This window comes from Scardinius erythrophthalmus (assembly GCF_964197995.2).
Source record: "Scardinius erythrophthalmus genome assembly, chromosome: 1".
NCBI classification, from domain to species: Eukaryota; Metazoa; Chordata; class Actinopteri; order Cypriniformes; family Leuciscidae; genus Scardinius; species Scardinius erythrophthalmus.
In genome coordinates, this window is record NC_138221.1 from 6,140,158 (window position 1) to 6,153,972 (window position 13,815).

A 13,815-nucleotide genomic window follows, 5' to 3' on the forward strand; every position below is an offset into this window, starting at 1 on the left:
TGAAAAACTGTACTTGTCTTTGAAGGCAGAAGTACAAATTTCTGAGGGAATGATTCTTCTATGGCATCGATGTTAAAATCCCCTTTTAGTAGATTGAATGCAGGTAAGGTTGGACACTTGTTATTAGGGATGTCCCGATCAGGTTTTTTTGCCCTCGAGTCTGAGTCCGAGTCATTTGATTTTGAGTATCTGCCGATACCGATTCCCGATCCGATACTTAATACATAAAAAAAAGAATAAAGAAGAGCGAAAAAACAGATCCAGGATGTTCCTTATTTTTTATTTAATTCACCTTATTTTAACATTCAACAACTCTGTTAACAAACAGAGCACTTCTGTGAGGTAGCTTGAACAATCAAGTAATAAATAAATTCTTCACTTTTGGACTTTAGTGCAACAGTAAATATAAAAAAGTCTAATATATAAACAAATAGCACCTCAACTTAAAATACCCGGCAGGCATGTGAACAAATAAAAAATAAAAAATAAAAGTGCTACAGTGTTTGCAAAGCCAGTAATGTGCTTTTAGGAACTGCACTCCTAACTCTTACCCGGTTTCACACTGCACTGTTAGCAGAGCGTGCAGTGCGTATTTTTTTTCGCCGCTCATGTTAACAGATTAAACCAGGCTTTAGAGCATTCACACCGCGCGAGACGCAGCACGGCAGTGCGTAGTAGAGCAGAGCAGCAGTGCCGCGATCGTTTCGGCGCCGAGTTTATTTTTGCTGCGCCGCTTTTGCTGAATTAAAGTGACAATACATTGATCATGGCCAAAATACACCGCAGTTTTATCCAAAAAGTGCATTGATGATATCTATTGTGTTTTAAACAGTCAATCAAATGACCAACAGCAATTTAAAAAGAAAACAAATGTCCAAAAACAAACTTGTTGCCATAACAATAAAAACAAAGATGAACAAAAAGTTATATGAAATTATTAATAAAATAAGCTTCTTGACAAGTCTTTTCTCTTAAATGTATCTGAAAAAGAAAAAAGCAATGCCAACTTATCCATTATAGAGTAGGCCTACTCTGTCTGTAACCTGCCCTACACAACCTGCGGTTCAGCCGCGCGTGACAAAAGCTGCCAGTGTGAAAGCAAAACGCGCGTGTCCTGACCCTGCTCACCATATGAACTGCTCCTGCGCTGCTTACACTCTGCTAACGCGTGCAGTGTGAAACCGGCGTAACTCTGTGCCACCGCATAACTATAGATGTGTTAAAAAATAATGAGAATATATATACATATATATCCGAGTCCTGATCGGGAGGTAACGTCCGATTCCGATCGAGTCTGAAAACACGTGATCGGATCGGGACATCCCTACTTGTTATTTAGATAGATACAGTACCTAGATGTTTATTTCTTTTTATTACTTTTGTTAACTTTAAGGTCCGACTTTAATATTTCATTTTGAATACAGTTGATATGTGCAAGGTATATACCAATAAACATTTTGAGATCATGCACTCCAGACAAATTTCTTTTCAGTTAATGTGACCCATCCCTAATTTATCAAAAATGATCCTGGATCTTAAAAACACATGATTTATTAACACATCACACAAACATATTCCACAGCATATTTAACAGACCCAAAAGCACATAGATGGGCTATGATGAGTAATACTCATCAGTTCACTCAATGCATGTGTAAAGTTCAAAACAACTAGAACATGTTGTGTTGACATGAAATTTTATGAAAGTTGAATATCAGATATCTTAATGAACTCTACAACATATTACAAATGGAACTACAACACATGCAACAACAAATAGGCTAACAAAAATTCAATAAGAAATTCAACATTTTAAATGGTAACCATATTGTAAAACTTTTTTTCTGTCTGTTTTCTCTAAACACTGTAGATGAACTTAAATTGTGTCCATATTTTAAAGTGTTATATTCTGCATCTACATTTTAATAATAATAATAATAATAATAATTCGTTACATTTATATAGCGCTTTTCTGGGTACTCAAAGCGCTTTACATGGAAGGGGGGATATCCTCAACCACCACCAATGTGCAGCATCCATATTGGGCCAGAACGCCCACCACACACCAGCTTAATGGTGGAGAGGAGACAGTGATGAAGCCAATCAGTATATGGGGATGATTAGGAGGCCGTGATGGACAGAGGCCAAGGGGCAAATTTGGCCAGGATGCCGGGGTTACACCCCTACTCTTTTTCGAAGGACATCCTTGGACTTTTAATGACCACAGAGAGTCAGGACCTCGGTTTAACGTCTCATTGGAAGGATGGTGCTCTTTGACAGTATAGTGTCCCGATCACTACACTGGGGTGCTAGGACCCACATAGACCACGGGTGAGCACCCCCAGCTGGCCTCACTAACACCTCTTCCAGCAGCAACCTGGTTTTCTCAGGAGGTCTCCCATCCAGGTACTAACCAGGCTTGCTAACCTCTTACAATAACAAAGGTGTAGGTTGATGACGCATAAGCGGAATTATGGAACTTGTCGTCATTGCCAATGAGAGACAGATATCAGAGCCACATGCGAGTCCTGCGGATATAAAGGAATAAGGACATTTCATTCTACTGATCTACCCGCAAGTGTTGAATTAATACTCACAAATACCCCTTTTCCACCAGCATGAACCAGGTGCCAGTTCAGAGCCAGAGCTACAGTATTGCCAGTCCGGAGTTGGTTCGTCTGACGAGCTCTCTAAGATCCGGTTTGCCAAACACAAGGTCACTGTATACATCTCATGTTGCCCAGCAATGCTAGCGTGGCAGCGCCAAACACAAACACACCAGGCTTGTTCGAGATGGTTCGGCTTCTCGCAGACCGATCGGCTCATGACATCAAAGCACGGCGAAAGCAATCCAAAAGCACAAGGACTCGTATGCTCTCCAAACACTCCCGCAGCTCCGATTGGTCCGTGCCGCTCCGATGCATCTCGAACAAGCCTTCCATCAACAATGGAGGTCATTGCGTTACTATTGATGCTCATGGCTTTGCGAACCTACTGTACATCGGCATCCAAACACCGCGAATCCAACGTGTTCGTGCAGCTCGACCATAACTTGCATAGACGGAGATTACAATCAAGCTGTTATTAGCTCGATTAGCTGCTATTTGAGAAATGGCGGTCACAAGTTTCTGTTCGTCTTGTTGGTCACGGTAACCCCGTCCCCAGGCCCTGACGCAAGCGGTTCTTACTTCTAGACCAGCAATGTTTTGGTGCTACTTAAGAACCACTTTTCCTGGTTCAGAGCTGGTGCTCTGGCTGTCGAAAACAAAGAACCCATTTGAAACTAGGCTCTAGCTCTGAACCAGCACCAACACTGCCTTGGTGGAAAAGGGTTAACAAGTCAGTTTATTTGGTGAATTAAACTTGTGAGGTAACGCAGAGCTGTTTCACTTGGTCTACACTATCACACTAAACTGCATTTGAGTGTGTTGAAAGTTATAATGTTATTCTATGCGTTTGTTTGTCTGTATGAGACTAGCAGTAAGCTAGATGAACATTAGAATAACATACTGATCATATTCTAACATTTCATCATGTTGAGCTATATGACATTGATTAGTTTTATGTACATTTGCTCAGCTGTCTAATAAAGTACATGCAAGACGCCTCTGTCAAGTCGAAGTTTGTGGCATCTCCAAAACACCACGCCGATATTGATCCTCGTTTTAGTTCTCCTTTTGTCCCAAAGTCTGCTTGCCATGGTCCATAATGTTTGAACGAAAGTGAACATGGACGAGCCATTATTAGGGGTTCAAGCACAAAGTGCTAAAACTTTTGAACTTTTACATTTGGACGGCTATAACACGGTCATTTAGAAAATGGGCGTGGCAAATATCACTCGAAAGCCTATAAATCCTAAACAAAAACTCAGAACTTAACGAAAATTGGTGAGCATATGTGAAATAACATTGTAAAGAAGCATGCACAATTGTATGGAGATCGGACCATAGGTGGCGCTATAACTGTTAAAAAGCTTTGAAAACGTCTCTGGTTACTTACGTAACCTATGTTCTCTGAATAGGGAACGAGACACTGCGGATAGCGCAGTGGGATATTCTCTGAATGTGCCGATTGTCTGAAGCCCTATAGAATCACGCCAATTCATAGGCTGTTGGCGCCCGCGCAATCTGGCTCCGCCCCGACGCTCTTACGTCGCATCATTACATATTCGCGCTCGCCATCTGCTCCTCAGATTTCTCTGCCGAAAAGTAAACTGTCAGCAGCGCGAGGAGCTTGGCAGCTAACACAGCATCTCGTTCCCTATTCAGAGAACATAGGTTACGTAAGTAACCAGAGACGTTCTCTTTCATAGGTTCACTCAGCGCTGCGGATAGCGCAGTGGGACAAGGACAACCAAACTCGCCAAGCTAGAGCGCTTTCAATGACTGGTACATAAAGAGACAACGACCAAGATGAGTTCAAACAGAAAGAACCTGGGAACCCGGGGTCATGTCAAGATCCAAATTATAGAACCTTACAAAAGTGTGCGGAGAGGACCAGCCTGCCGCAACACAAATGTCCTCCAAAAGTGCTCCTCTAAAAAGAGCTTGAGAAGATGCCACACTTCTGGTGGAATGTGCTCTAATGCTAAGAGGTGAAGGCAAGCCACGCACCTCGTAAGCCAACGAGATAGCTTCTGTGACCCAGTGAGAAATCCTCTGCTTTGATGCAGCAAGCCCACGGCGGCCAGCACCGAAACAAACCAGAAGCTGGTTAGATTTCCTCCAACCGCCTGAGCGGTCTACATATATCTTAAGAGAACAAACTGGGCAGAGCAAGTTAAGCTTCCTATCTTCCTCAGAAGAAAATGGAGGAGGGTGGAAAGCGTTAAGGTTAACCACCTGCGAAAGTTGTGGAAAGAACTTTGGGGACATACCCTGGTCTCGGCCTCAAGGAAACCTTGACCAAGCCAGGAGCAAAGTCCAAGCAAGACTCGCTAACAGAAAGAGCTTGTAAGTCTCCTACCCGCTTTAATGAGGACAAAGCCAACAAAAGAGAAACCTTGAGAGACAGAATCCGCTCCGGAGCTGACTCCAAGGGCTCAAAGGGGGCCTTCGTCAAACCCTCTAGGACAATAGAAAGGTCCCATGAGGGAACTCTAGGGGAGCGAGCCGGTTTCAGGCGCTTAACCCCACGCATGAAGGCCGAAACTAACCTTAGTTTCCCCAGGGGAATCTCGTCCGATTCCCTATGTGCTGCAATAGCTGCGACATAAACTCTGAGAGTGGTAGCAGCTGCTCCAGAAGCAAACTTCTCCTGCAGGAATTCCAGTACTGAACCAACAGGGCAGTTAACTGGACTCCTATCATGTGCTAAGCACCATGCCTCAAAAACCTTCCATTTGGAAGAATATAGCCTCCTTGTAGAAGGGGCTCTAGCACTCGCAATGGTCTCCTGAACGTCAGTTGGGAGATCAGAACTTAATGCTAATGGCCTCTGATTGGCCAAACATACAGCTTCCACATGTCTGGGCGAGGATGCCATATCCTGCCCTGCAGCTGGGACAACAGGTCCTCCCTGACTGGGATCTTCCAGGGGGAAGATTCCAGCAGAGGAATTAGCTCCGAAAACCATGGCTGAGACGTCCAGAACGGAGCTACCAGGAGGAGGCTGACTCCGCTCTCTCTCACTCTGGCCAAGACCGCCTGGATCAGTTTGATGGGCGGGAAGGCATAGAGTTTCTGCGTTGGCCAAGGGTGAGCGAACGCGTCTATCCCTAATGGAGCCGGGGGACTCAGGGAGAACCACAGCGGGCATTGGGACGACTCTTGAGATGCAAAGAGGTCCACTTCCGCCTCTCCGAAAACCTCCCAGATCAGGGCCACTGTCTGGAGGTTCAACATCCATTCTCCCGATCTGAGTTTCTGCCTCGACAGAAAGTCTGCTGTGAGGTTCAGAACCCCTGGGACATGGACTGCTCTCAGAGATAGGAATCTGCTCTGAGACCACAGGGCGACCGAGAACCCCCCTGCCGGTTCACATGAGACACCACTGCCATGTTGTCTGTTCTGACAATTACATGGTGTCCCTCCAGAAGAGGGAGAAAATGATGCAGAGCTAGAAAAACGGCTCTTAACTCCAGGCAGTTTATGTGCCAAGAGAGAGTCTCGCCAGTCCAAACCCCACACGCTGGTCTGCCCTCGAAAACTGCTCCCCAGCCGGTGAGAGAGGCATCCGTCATAATCATCTGGTGACGAAATACCGCACCCATGCTGACCCCTTTCCAAAGAAAAAGAGGGTCCCGCCAAACTGACAGGGCTCGAAAGCCACTGCGCGATACCTTCAGTAGGCGAAAGGCTGGCCCGGAGGGCCCCTGAAGGAACCTCTTCTATTGCTCCTTTGAGAAGGAGGGATGAAATTTCCTGCTGAAGTACAGAAGCCTGAGTGGCGCTGTCTACTACGGTAGGAAAGACCCCGTTGAAACAAGGGGGATTGCGGCAAAACTGAAGAGTGTAGCCGAACCGAACTGTGCGAAGAACCCAAGACGATACCCCTGGTAAGCGCTCCCATTCTTGAAAGAAATGTGAAAGAGGAAGAGGGATGTTGTAATGCAGACGACATACCTGAGTGAGGGTGCCGTGTTGACGTTTGTGAGGTTGAGAAGTTGACTGTGCAGGAGAGCCCTTGGCGTCCTGACACGTGATGGGAGGCATCGATGCTGGGGTCATGGTGACCAGGTCCGCCCGCTCCGGAGGAAAGCGAAAAGTGCCTCCGAGGATGCGACCGGCAGTTATAGAGAGTGTCGGGGGTGAGGGGAGAAAGCAAAAAGCGTTCCTTCCTCCCGCGCCGGGCTGAGTAGAGATGGTGAAAAATGGCCTGCACTTCGAGACACTCTGAGTGGCGAAGGTGACAGGGCAAGGAAAGGAGAGCTGGGAGGTGGGCAGAAACGCTTGCGCGGTCTGTCCCAACCTTGAGGAAGCAGAGGAGCTCTCCTTTTTCCGACCGGAGGGTCAGGAATGGCTCTGGGCAGCCGGAGGGGTCGGTTTGTCGGACCGCTTCATCTGGAGGCGCTTGTGAGGCCGTTGACGGGGAAACAGGCGACCGCGTGCTTCCCAAACCATGGAAGGTGGGGGATGCACCGGTTCGCTCCTCCTGGAAGAGAACTCCGGTCTAAAAGAGGGACGTTCTCTGGGTCGAACAGGGGAGGGAGCAGAAGGTTTCCTAGCCCTCCTGGGCATGAACTGTCTGAACGCGGCCGATTGTGATTTGGAGGAGCGGAATATCTCAACCACCGTGTTGACCGCCTCTCCAAACAACCCTGTTTGAGAAATGGGGGCGTCCAGGATGAAAACCTTCTCCTTGTCACGGATCTCCGTGAGATTAAGCCACAAGTGGCGTTCCACCGCAACGGAACCAGCCATAGAGCGACCTATAGCGCGTGCGGTATGCTTGGTGGCTCTTAAGGCTAAATCCGTAGCCTTACGAAGCTCCTTGACCGCTTCAGGGGTCACGCCGTCGCCCTCGTCCATTTCCTTCAGGACGTCCGCTTGGTAGGCCTGAAGAATGGCCATAGTGTGCAGGGTCATGCCTGCCTGCCCTGCCGCCATGTAGGATTTTCCAATTAGAGAAGAAGTAGTCCTACATGCTTTAGAGGGGAGGAGGGGGCGCGACTTCCAGGACGGTGCAGACGACGGAGCGAGATGGTCGGCTAAAGTTTCCTCAATCGCCGGAATGGCGGAGTAGCCCTGTTCCACAGAACCTACTAGGTTGGTGAAATCAGCAGCTGCCGCATTAGTGAGGCGCGCAGAGAAAGGCTGCTTCCAGGATCTGGAAATCTCGTGATGCAGATCACTGAAAAATGGCAGCTTTCTCCGTTGAGGCCTAGAATTAGGGCCATTGAGAAGTCTCTCGTCGAGTTTTGACAACTGAGATTCGCGGGGCTCGTCGGGCCAATCAAAAGCGAGCTTCTCCGTAGCGCGTGAAAGTACGTCAACGAGCTAAGCGTAGGCCGTAGTAGGCCGCGCTTCCTGGCCGCTCGGCGGGATAACCTCGTTGGCGAGAGTAGGCCCGAAATCCTCGGAGTCGGAAGCCTCGGTAAAAAGTACATCCTCCAGCCCGAAAGAAACCGCGTCGCGTGCTCCCGGGCTGGGGCGCAAATAATCGTGTGAAAATTAGACTGGCATGCCTCGCGCGTGCCGAGGGGAGGGAGGGAGAGAAAGAACGGGGCTCGTCTGCTCGAACTCCACATCCTCAAGCTCTACATACGAACCCCAAGTCGCGGATCCTCGAGAGGCCTCGGGAGCGCGACGGGGGAGACGAATGATTCCCTCTCAAAAACCGCGAGCCGCGATTTGAGGGTCTTGAGCAACAAATTTTCACAGAATTTGCATTTAGACGATCCTATGACTGCCTCGCGCGCATGTAAGAGCGTCGGGCGGAGCCAGATTGCGTGGGCGCCATCAGCCAATGAATTGGCGTGATTCTACAGGGCTTCAGACAATCGGCACATTCAGAGAATATCCCACTGCGCTATCCGCAGCGTTGAGTGAACCTATGAAAGAGAACCATATATTTCCTTTGTTAAATTGGCTGGAAATGGTCTTTTCTATGTGGTTGCCAAATAAAACTTAAGGTCTTTTTATGCATTTGTGCTTAAAGGCCTTAAATGCTTGAACCCCGATAAATGCTGCTTGCAGCTTTAATTTAAAATGGGAATTTCTCTGAAATTAAAAATCTTTGGGAACTTTTGGGATACTGAAAGTACACAACTGCAGGAAATATATCACACTTTGCAAGTGATTTTTGGTTATTTTATTACAAAAATCTTACATATTCTAGCTTTAAACACCTTACAAGAAAACCAAGACATTTTTTTGCATTTTGATTCCCTGTTAACTGTACTAACAAACTGTCAGAATAATATACCCATTTGTTGACATTTAGCGAGAAACCTTATTTCAAAAATAAAATCTTATGTCAGAGGTTATGTCTACCTTGAACAATAAAGGTGTCCTCCCTTGAGATCTAGCCACACCCTCCAGTGTCATATTGCATCAACCTAAACCATTTTATCATTTAAAGAAATAGTGGCTGCGTCCGAAACCGCATACTTCCCTACTATATAGTATGGAAAAAGCAGTAGGCGAGCGAATAAGTATGTCCGAATCCTTAGTATCCATAAAAGAGTAGGCGAGAATTACCAGAGTGACGTACTAATTATCGCGAGATTCGGGCGTACATATACTTATAGTGCGTCCGAATATTCCTACTTTCCTACTATATAGTAGGGGAAAACAGTATGTGAACGGAGTAGTATGTCCGAAACCTCAGTACTCGTAAAAGAGTAGGCGAGAAGTTCCCGGATGGCTTACTGCTTCAACCCAGATTTTGAAGAGCTCGAAGATGAATACTTTTCTATCTCAGGAGGCCACGCGAGAGGATACGTCATTATCAAACATATCGCAGAGATCGGCGACGCGGGTGCTTTCAAATGTGAGTAAACACGGTTCCTTGTGTTAAAATTGCATGTGTTGAACTACTGTAGAGTAAACTGTTGAATTGTTGAAGGTGTAAAGACGTTACACAGAGTAGTATAGTTGTGATTTTGCTGTAAAAACACGTTTTATTATGTATAACGTTAGCTAACAGGGGAGCTCCAGTAAGGACAAGTAAGTTACGTCTCTAAAGTGGATTTCAATAAACCATATACATCCTAAAGACGCTTATTTTAAATGTTTTTTTACTTCTGACAGTAAAATCTTCGGTAAGTATTGCAGAAGAGCACATCACAACATGAAATAGACATCTGAGTGATGAATGTGTGCTATTATGTAGAACAAATCTATAAAGTAACTAAACATAAGTTATCTATTTTATTTGTCCATTAGTACTGTTGATAAATTGAGGAACATTTATGTTGGATAAAAAGTTAAAACAAGCTCATAAATGACAGAGGTAATGTGAATCTTGTCTGGATGTTACAGGGTCAGATGAACAGATGTGTGTTTATCCGGTGGAGAGTGGCTCATGAAGCTGAATGCTGCCATCAAAGGCTTTGAGTGAGTATACCACAGAAATGAATAACAACAACTAATTATTGTAATTTCAAACAGAGCTATTACAGCACTTTTCTGATTCTTGATTTCTGTGCATTAGCTGCACAGCTTTTGTGGTGGAGCAGGACCTGCAAGGGAAGATGATGGCGGCGTTTGTGAAAAAAAGTGGTTTTGTCTTCTAAATAATACTGAAATCATATGACATTGTGTGGTTAAAATGACTGCTTTTGTGTTATGTTTGTGCATTTTGTAGAATCTGAAATGTCAGCAGGCTGGTTTGAGCACTGAGGATGAGGAGACCAGAGCTGAATCCTGGAGATGGTGCCATGGATGAGTCCCTCCATCACTCCACCTGCCCTTACGAGACCCTGCATCACTCCACCTGCCCTTATTGCCTCAGATTGTGAAGCACAACACAACACGCAACAACCTCAGCGCCTTCAGCCTACATACATGATTGTAGTTTGAATAAAGCTTTGTTTCATGTGTTGACTTGTATATGCATTTGTTTATTGTGATGGTGACTTTCATTCATTCTTTTACTAATTTATTAATATTTCTCATTGTTGTCAGTAAATAAAATATAACTAGAAAAATGCATTTCCGGAGGAACTGCAAAGTGTGCTTGCTCGGGTGCAGTGCACTAACGTTAGCAGGTAGTGGATAGATGCGAGAAAAAATGCGAGAATGTGAGAAAAAAGATGTCAAACTGTCTTTTATTTTCGAATTTAAATCCTCAATCAGCGCTGGACCGGCATTTTCTGTCTTCCGCTGAGCCCTGGCCGTAGACAGATCATGTGTTTTACCCTGTCAATGCAGTGGTCTGCGTTGCGCTGATCTTATTCACACTATCGAGTGTAGGTGCAGCATTCTAACACTGAGTCATAATGAGCTGTTTATGAAGAAATTATCCGCTTCCTAATTATGTCATTTTAATCACGAAATTGAAACATTAAAAAACAATTTGCTCTTTATGGTGTGCGAGTGATAGAGCGCGGCAGCAACGAACCATCAGCTTGCAGCGTAACAACATTGAATGCTCGGCCGAAAAGCTGATCATAGCTGTACAGGGCGCCTTATTATTTTTCATCTCCATAAATATATCTAGTAGTAAAGCTAATGCAAGGGCTAGAAATCTAGTAATCTTTTGCTGATACTTCCTTAGCTGTGTCTGAAACCGCTCACTCGTTCACTAATCCCTACATAGTGAATGGCAGTTGAGTGCACTACATCAGCAAAGAATTTGGATGCTGACATAATTATCACGCGCCAGAGAGCTCAGACAATTTGTCATAAACATTACCTACCCATCTTTAATATTTCCTTTTTTTGGCTGTGTGAATTGTATGTAACCATTGTATGTATGTATTTTTCACGTTTATTGCGTTATTTGATTAAAAAAAAGATAATAAAAACACTTGCTTGTCATATTTATTTACTTTTTTAATTTATATGTGAAAATAAAAGAGAACAAAACACTACACAACACATTTGATTTTTCAAATATAGACATAACGGTATGTATAAATAAATAACCAGGCGTCTGGTCTTATAAATGATTGTTTTCTAACTCGGGTGCACCGTTGCCATGGTGGCATTTTTGTTTATTTTTCATTCGCGCTCAATCGCCTTATCGTGATGGATTGTGGGAAATAGTGTCTCAGCAAGTGTACATCGTATGTACACTCGAATTCAGAGAGGATTGTGGATAAAAGTAGTGAAGAATGTAGGGAATGATGTCGTTCACTCAGAATTCGGACACCACTACAAAATGGCCGACACCCTAAATAGTGCACTATATAGTGGATAGGGAGCGATTTCAGACACAGATCTTGTCATCATGGAGAGCGCAGTTCATGGTTGCATAGCAACGACAGACGCCACAGGAGAACAAGCGAAAGGAGACAGCGGCGCACTCGCACTTTCCACTTGTTTTTACACATCTAATGTGCGTTCCATTCGACAGGGTCCATATGCAGTGTTCACTGCTCCCCTACTCCCTGAGCACGGTATATCAGTTGAAGTGGACTTCACTGACAATAACCGCTCATTAGAAACACCCAGCAAATGTCATCAAAGAAAGTCAACGACGGAGTCGCGCAGATTATGATATAACAAATATATATAGGACTACATTCATATTTTAATTTTTATTATTATATTATATATTTACAATTATATTGCACTATTTTACAACTACCTAAAATAAAATCACTTTACTTCACAAACTAGCTAAGCTGGCTGCATTCACTGAGGTAAATTATAATCATCAAAAATAGTATATGTAATATTCACAACAATAACCGTTAAAAATACTGTCATTTGTATAACAATGGCGAAATGTATTACTTACACACATACGTAAACTCCTCCATCGTTAGTTATGACCGTTCTGACTGGTGATGACCTGATGCGCGAAATGACAGTTGGGTGTGTGATCATCGCTCTCCACTTCCTGTGAAGTGATGTATCGATGTTCCCTTATTCCCTATGCCGTGCGCAGTGCCCTTCGAACTGAACATGTTCGCTCCCTTCGGATTAGACTCTAACTTAAGATGGCGGAATACCCTGTGAAGTCCACTTCGCAGTCCACAACGCACCTCTAGAGCGACGTTGTTGATTGTTTGAGCATGTGACTGCGCGTTTCTCCTTGTTTTCTATTGTTATGCGCAGCATATTTCCCGCGCGCACAAACACAGCCACAGACAATTAATTGTTTGTTCGGTTATCGAAGAAGAGCATGATGTATTTTGTATAAAGTTTTTTTTTTTTTTTATTAACTGCTTTGAGGATTGGAAATGCACAATTCATGCATACAAATCTGTATATATTAATAAATGAAGATGATTAAAATAGACCAATGCAAAAAACGAAATTCATGCCTGCATTTATTAAGACAAACCTGGTAAAAACGAATGCAGTCTATACACTGACTTGGCTGCTCTGTGAAATGTAATACAACAGTGCCACCTACTGTCTAAATGCATTACCTAACATTAAAAGGTGAAACTCTTGCATAGACATAGGTAAATGGGTTTGTCTATTAGCCTGAAATAAAAAAATAAATAAAAAAAAATCAGATCTTGTACATCCTCACATTGGAGTCCCGAGTTCATGTATAAAGTTTGGTTTCGATATGTGACAGAGTTCCTGAGATATGGACGACTTCCTGTTTGGCGACTACGCCGCTGATTTCGTTTGGCTGTGACGGGCAAACGCTTCCAAAAATCAAAAATCCTTCTAGTAACTTTGATGAGGCTTGCTCCAATGATCATGTACGTCTAGTTTCGTGAAGTTCGGACCAAATTTGTGACCTGTGAAACTTTAGTTTCGCTTTCTGTTCAATCCAATATGGCGGACAAACGACATGGACTCGTGATGTCATCTTCGCGAGCAACTTACACCGGTACTGACCGAACGTTTTAAAGTTGGAACGGTGTCTCTGTCTCAAAGGGTCTAGGCGCAGGAGCTGGCCAAAATTTTTCTCCCGGGAATAATAATAATAATAATAATAATGATAATAATAATAATAAGAAGAAGAAGAAAACTTAAGAAGAACAATAAGTGTGCGCTTTCAGCAAGCACACTTAATTATTTAATTAATGCTTTATTTAATTGTTTGAATGCAAATGTAGATATGTTCACTATATACTTTTTACTACTATTTTCAGTAAAAAGTAATATAATTAAGTATTGGTCAGCATTTATCGTTGTTATTATTGCATGTTTTGGGGTAGGATATCAATGCAATTCATTCTGGGGTAATATTAATTTTTAATATTAATGATACTTACATTTTTTTGAGTATAAAATCAACAGT

General features: G+C 43.9%; 1 long non-coding RNA gene across 1 annotated transcript in view; it reads left to right on the plus strand.

The window, feature by feature from the left end:
- The window catches only part of LOC308700356, a 209,854-nt gene extending 199,563 nt beyond the window's left edge, over positions 1–10,291 (plus strand). Inside the window, exons 2-3 of the long non-coding RNA XR_014031298.1 lie at positions 9,924–9,998; positions 10,096–10,291. This is a non-coding gene — a long non-coding RNA (uncharacterized lncRNA). The remainder of the gene's footprint in view (positions 1–9,923; positions 9,999–10,095) is intronic.
- The last annotated feature ends 3,524 nt before the right edge of the window (positions 10,292–13,815 follow it).